The sequence below is a fragment of the Macrobrachium rosenbergii genome, chromosome 12 (assembly GCF_040412425.1).
Source record: "Macrobrachium rosenbergii isolate ZJJX-2024 chromosome 12, ASM4041242v1, whole genome shotgun sequence".
NCBI lineage: Eukaryota > Metazoa > Arthropoda > Malacostraca > Decapoda > Palaemonidae > Macrobrachium > Macrobrachium rosenbergii.
The window spans coordinates 93,018,710-93,026,209 of NC_089752.1; positions in this window are offsets into that span (position 1 = coordinate 93,018,710).

The window sequence follows — 7,500 nt, forward strand, 5'->3', positions numbered from 1 at the left end:
AAATATTACGCTTACCAATCCAGTCCTTGACCCACTTTCTACGTTTGCGTCTTTTCTGAAGCCAAAGAGCCACAACAATTGCAAAGCATACTTTTCTCTTGTTTCTCATGTCACTTGAAAGCCCAGGGCACAACCATTCGACGCTGGTACACTGAATTACTGACGCCTCAATCAATAATGGACGTGTGTTCGGTGTACTGACAGTAGTTCACACCAATAGAATATTGTCAGCATTTTTACTGACAGTAATAATGATAGTCTGTAACCCCCTTAAGGACGGACAAAAAGTGTGGATGGACTGAAAGCCCCAACAACAGTTTTCTTTTCAGAAAACTATCATCTTTTTGAAGATAATTACAGGGTAAGTTCAGAAGGTCATCTGATTTGTACTTAAATTTTTCTCTTCCTGGGTTGTGGTATTCAATCCTCAATGTAAGCACCAGAATTCTGTCCGTCATCCAACAGATTGTCATCCAGCAACTGTAACATTTTCATAATTTATGTTAGTTTGTACACTCAGGGATGATGATGATGATGATGATGATATGATGATGATATGAACAGACTACTACTAACAAATAATAATAATAATAATAATAATAATAATAGTATTTAAAATTTTATCATTGTCAACTAATGATATATCCATACAAAATAATAGTATATTATATATATATATATTGTCAACTAATGATATATCCAATATAAAATAATATATATATATATATATATATATATATATATATATATATATATATATATATATATATATATATATATATAAAATAATTATGTAATATATGTATATATAAAATATGTACAATAATAGTCTTGTTTTATACATATCAATTAGCAATTTCGAATTTTCTTTATTGTTTCAAGCAGAATAATTGAACCAAAATCATTTTGCTATATTTTCATCGGTGTGTGTATCTCCTTATTCATATTCCAGATACAGTTGAATTTGATCTCGTTTTCCTTACAGCTACCAACTACTCCTGAAGAATGGGAACATATTGTGTCGGCATTTGAATCAAAATGGAATTATGGAAACTGCATCGATGCTTTAGATGGTAAACACATCGCCATAACGAAGCCTGCCCATTCAGGATCAGTGTTTTGTAACTATAAAGGTTTTTTCAGCATCGTATTAATGGGTCTTGTCAACGCAAATTATGAGTTTATTATGATCGACGTAGGAGGCAATGGAAGAGTATCAGATGGTGGAATTTTGTATTACACAAAGTTTGGGCAAAAGCTAAGGCATTCTGAACTGAATATTCCACCTCCATCAGCAATGGCAAATACCAGTAATAAATTTCCCCGTGTGTTCGTAAGTTAAGTATACCTTAGTTTTACCAGACCACTGAGCTGATTAACAGCTCTCCTAGGGCTGGCCCGAAGGATTAGACTTATTTTACGTAGCTAAGAACCAATTGGTTACTTAGCAACGGGACCTACAGCTTATTGTGGAATCCGAACCACATTATAGCGAGAAATTAATTTCTATCACCAGAAATAAATTCCTCTAACTCTTCATCAGCCGGCCGTAGCCGATGATGCATTTGCATTAGACAGTCATTTAATGAAACCCTATGGCCACTGTCATTTAACAAATAATCAGCGCATATTCAATTTTGGATTATCTCGAGCTAGGCATGTAGCTGAAAATTCATTTGGAATGCTTGGAAGCAGGTTTGAAGTATTCAAAAAAGCAATTAATCTGTCCCCACATAAAGCTTCAACTATTACATTAGCATGCTGTTATTTACATAACTATTTGATTAAAGAGATTGGACATGTGTAGTGTACTGTTCTCAACGGGGTATGGACCGTGACAACACAGGTAAAATCGTGGAAGGTCCCGACCCCGACCTACAAGCTGATTGTCTCGTGGAACTGCAAAGGACATAACGCATCAATAATCCATCAACAGATGCAAAATGTAACAGATTCCTTTTGCTCATACTTTTGCAATGAAGGACAAATTCCATGCCAAAATATGTTTGTAGGTTAAATTTAATATCAATGCAATTTTCTGGAGATTACAAGCAGTGGTAGTTTTACATCAAAAGAATAAGAATCAGGTAAAAGTGTCTGTATCACTTTATAGCCAACTAATTTCCTTTTTTCTCACTTTTGATGTCATCGTACAACTAATTTTAATCCACTGACTGGGTGTTTTGTCAACAAGACAAGTTTGGTAGTATGGGTTCACGTAAGTAGTAATATTTAGTATGTAAGAGATGCAAAAAAAAAAAAAAAAAACCAGCAAGTAAAAGAGAACTGCTACTTTATTCAAGATCCAGGCAGCTTATATAGCAGCAGACTGGCACCGTGCTGCAAGAGACAATGAGATCCTGAGTGACCTGAGGTCGCTAATAATTAACAATTTACAGCGAGCAAGTACACTTTACAATATAAAAACAGACAGAATTCAAATATGGATATAATCTTGATGTCTGTGAACGAAGAAATACAAGATACACAATTGACAACAGGTGAACAAATATATACATAGTTTAAATGATTGAATTCGTGTGACCTGGCACGTTAGGCATGATCAATTGTACAGGCGAAGAAAATGGGACGCCACCACAGAAAACTTGCTCAGCGGAGACTTAGTGAATGACGCGTTCAGTGGAGACTTCGCAGACGGCTCTGTAGGTGCCTTTACAAATACTAATCCCCCCCCCCAGGATGTGGGACGCGTCTGATCAGTCTGCGTATCTGCTGGGGCGTTGAAGGGTGCCATGGCTGTGCGAGGACAATGGGAGAGCACCCTGTGCGTGAGGCTGACTGACTGCGGGTGAGGGCGGGCTTTTTTTGGGGGCGTCCGTGCGCCCGCTGCTTGCGGCGAAGGATGACCGGGCAGGGGTTGCGCTGCGGTGACGTCTGTGTCCTCCTCCAGGAGGACGGGCTTGGCCCAGTTTATCGATACCCAATCGTTCCTCCCAGAAAGTGCAAGCAGGAATGCAGTGTTGTTCCACTCCAGCACGCGGAAGGGGCCCCTGTAGGGTTTGGTCAGTGGCGGGCAGACGGCGTCATCCCTAACGAAGACGTGAGTGGTGGATGCCAGCCCAAGCGGTGTGAAAGTGGCCGACCGGTCGGTATATGTCCGATTGCAGGGGGCGAACTTGCTGACCACGTCGAGGAGCCTGGGCAGCGATGGGTTGTGGTGATCTTCTGTCACAAGTTCGCCCTGGACCACAAGGGACTCACCATAGGTTTTCTCAGCTGCGGACGGGGTGCCGTCAGCTCTGGGGGAGGTCCTCAAGCCGAGGAGGACCCATGGCACCTGGTATTTCCAGTCCTCGGCAGTGCAGCAGGCCATGAGACGCCTTCAGGGACCTGTGAAACCGCTCGACCAAGCCATTGGCCGCTGGGTTGTAAGCCGTGGTGGTATGATGCATTGTCCCCAGCAGCCGAGCCAGGGCGCACCATAACTCGGACAGGAAAGCAGGGCCCCTGTCGGTTGTGATGTGGTCCGGGACGCCGAAGCGGCTGACCTAACTGGAGAGCAGGGCCTCGGCAAAAGCGCTGGCGGTGGCTTCTTGCATTGGTGTGGCTTCAGGCCACCTCGTTGAGCAATCTACCACCGTCAGGAGATATCTGGACCCGCCTGATGGGGGAAGGGGCCCAACGACGTCAATGTGAATGTGGCCGAAGTGCCGCTCTGGCTGCGGGAACTCGCCTACCCCGGACTGTGTGTGTGACGTCCCACCTTGCTGGTTTGGCACTGCAGGCACTGTTTCGCCCAGGTCCTGGTGTCTTTCTGCACTCCGTGCCAGACAAACTTCCCTGACAGCAGTTTGGCTGTTGACCTGCCAGAGAGATGTGAGAGGCCATGAATGATGTCGAATACCTGGCGGCGGCGGGAGGCTGGAACTAAGATGCGGGGCTGGCCAGTACTGATGTCGCAGAGGAGACTTGGGCCCTCGGGGGTGAGGGGGACGTCCCTCCACTTCAGGGACATGACTGCGGTGCGGTAGGCTGGGGTTTCTGGATCCACGACCTGTTCCCTGGCGAGGTCTTCGTAATTTACCCCGAGCTGCACTGCGTTCAGCTCGACTCTGGAGAGGGCGTCCGCCACAGGATTTTTCTTGCCGGGGAGGTACCTAATGGAGCAGGTGAATTTGGCGATGGCTGAGAGGTGTCGCTGTTGCCTGGAAGACCATGTGTCCCCCTGCTTAGTGAAGGCGTGAACCAACGGCTGGTGGTCCGTGAAGATTGTGAAGGGTGTCCCCTCCAGGAGGAACTTGAAGTGCCGGACTGCTCGGTACACTGCGCGCAGAGTTCCCTGTCGAAGGTGCTGTAGCGGGTGCAGGGGTTGAACTTTGAGGAGGGATTGAACTTCTTGCTGAGGAAGGCGATTTTCTTTTTTTTTTTTGATGACCTGCTCCAGGACAGCACCACAGGCTATAAAAGTTGCTGGCGTCCGTAAAAATCAGTTGGAGGGGGTGCTGGGATCCTGGTGTACCACAAAAAACAATTGCCTCAAAGGGCAGGCCATTTAGTCAGGAAAAGGCCTGCTGTTGGCTGGGTCCCCACAACAAGGACTTTTGTTGGCCTTTCAGAACTTCCGTCAGGGGTGCCGTGGTGTGCGCGATCACGGGATGAACCGCCTGTAGTAGTTCACCATCCCGAGGAACTCCTGGAATGGCCTTGACGGAGGTGGGGGTGGGAACCTGGTGATGGCTGCGACCTTGGATGTGAGCGGGCGGACACCTGCGGGGATATCTCTTGGCCCAGGAAGTCAGCTTTCTGGACGCCCAAAGGTACTTGTCGACACGACGAGGAGGCCGTTCTCCTGCAGGCGCTGCAGGACTGCCCGGATGTGTTTCTGGTGCTCACTGTGGGACCTGGAAAATATGAGGATATCATCTACACAGCAGACACAGAACTTCAGGTCGCCCAGGATGCTGTCCATGAGCCGCTGGAAAGTCGCCCTGGCATTCCTCAGGCCAAAGGTGGAGAAGGTGAACACGTTTACCCAAAAGGCGTGATGATGGCGGTCTTTGGTATATCCTCTAGTGCGACCGGTACCTGAAAAAATAGGATTTTAAAAGATCTAATTTAGTGAATATTTTGGCCCAGTGAAAGGAGGCCGTGAGGTCCTGCATGTTCAGCAGGGGTGTGGTCAGGCTCCGTTGCTTTGTTAAGAAAGTGTAGTTTCGCTGCAGGGTCTCCAGGAGTCATCCATGTTTCTGCACCATGTGGAAGGGAGGCCCACAGACTGGAATGACTTCTTGCAGATTCCCATCCGCTCCATTTCAGCAAATGCAGTTTTGGCCTCCTGAAGCCACCGTGGGGAAACTGAACACTCACATGTGTAGGGGGGCCCTTCGTTTTTTATATGATGGTACATGCCATGTTTGGCTGGGGCCCTGGGGATTTGGCGGAGCTTGGGCCTGAACACGTCCGGGAACTCCGTCAGCAGCTGTGCATACTGGTGGGGGGCGGCGGAGCAGATGGTGGGTGTCTTGGGTCCCGTTGCCAACGGGGAGGGACCTGCAGGAGTCGGTGTCGAGGAGGCGCTTCCGCTCGGCGACGTCGACTGCTGCCCAAAGTGGGCAATAATTCAGTCAGCACCCTGTTTCTCCCAGGTCCCTATGTCCGCGATTTATGCTGAACTCCCAGGAATAACTCTGGCCAGGATGGAGATCGACAGGGCCTGGTGCTGTTTAAAACAGGATGGGGATCCATTGGCGGCTGTCAGAAGGCAGCCAGATCAGTTCACGCTGAGGTCCTCCTTGGATGCCGGGAAGATCGATCAATATCCCCGATCGACTAGCATCATCCTGCCGTATAACGGTGTCGCGGACATAGAAGCCTAATGATTCTGGGCCCCTGGGTTTTTCGGCTGCCATGGCGGTCTGTCCTCTGGCGCCGCCTCCTGTTTTTTTGAACGGGCAAATGAACAGGGCGGCAGGCAGTTCCTGTCTTTGCCAAACTGCTTGTGGTAGTGGCACAGGCCCAGGGAACTCCACTTGTTGTGGGGCGGTGGGCGCCTCCTGGTGACGACATTGACTTCCTGCTCCACGCCGTTTTCCCGCTGGATGGAGTTCACTGGTAGTGCGGACGCTGTTAACCGCTTCGTTGCCTTCACGCAGTTCGTCAGGTGCTGCGAAGTTTGGATGGGGACGTCAAGGGGCATGGTGAAGGGTTGAGGAATCTAGGTGCGGACCTCCGGGAGGAGCTAGCGAAGGAAGATCTCCTGCAACAGGCTTACTTCCTGCTGCTTTCTGCTGCTGTTGAAGTCTGGGAGTGAATTCCTCTTCAATCATGCCCCATGACTCCATCGCTAGTTTAGATCCTGCCGCGGGTTGAGGCGGCAAGGTCGATGGCGCGGCAGCCCCTTTCTCGGCGATTGGTAGGGAGCACGTCTCGAGGAGGGCCTTCTTCAGGAGGTGGTATGTGAGGGGTTCTCGGCGGACACCCGCTGGACGAGTTTCCTATAGATTTCTCTGGTAGGGCGTTACAGACTGTGTCAGCCTGCAGCACCTAGTCGGTAAGGTCCGCTATCCTGAACTGGCTCTCAACCCTTTACAGGCACGTCGTTGGGTTCCCCCTGCGTGAACGGGGAGCTTTATGGACAGGGCGGCTTGTGACTGTGCTGCCAGGCCGGGGAGTGTGTGGGGCGTGGGCATGGGTGTGGAGGAGCGTGAGAGTCTCGGTGAGGGGGCGGGCGCAGGAGAGATGGGAGGAAGGTGGACATCCGAGTCCGTGAGGTTCGCGGTTAATTGCACGAGGGAGGGGATGTCCGCGTCCATGCTCGCTCTTTGCCCTCTTAACTGGAGCGGGGTACTCGCGTCAAAACGCACTCGGAAGTGCGCGTGTGCGTCCGTTAATGACTAAATTCCCAATTTTTTGCCAACGAGAGTCAGCACGCCGAAACGCTGGTTACAGCGCCGTCGTTAGTCCGCTAAGGGCATGAGAAAGTTCCTGGAGCCAAGACTGCGTCGCAGAATTGGTCCGCTAATGGCTCCAGGACTACTCCGGGGGTCACCACTGTAAGAAGTGCAAAAAAAAGGAGCAGGTAAAAGAGAACTGCTACTTTATACAAGATCCAGGCAGTTTATATAGCGGCAGACTAGCACCATGCCGCAAGAAACAATGAGATCGTGAGTGACCTGAGGTCGATAGTAAATAACAATAATATACAGGGAGCGAGTACAATTTACAATATAAAAACAGACAGAATTCAAATATGGATATAATCTTGATGCCTGTGAAATACAAGATACACAATTGACAACAGGTGAACAAATATATACATAGTTTAATTGATTGAATTAGTGTGACCTGGCACGTTAGGTGTGACCAATTGTACAATTGAAGAAAATGGGACGCCTCCACAGAAAACTTGCTCAGCGGAGACTTAGTGAATGACGCGTTCAGTGGAGACTTCACAGACGGCTCTGTAGGTGCCTTTACAAGTACACTATTCAAGGTTACTGTATATATGCAGCATATACATACACACACACATATATATAT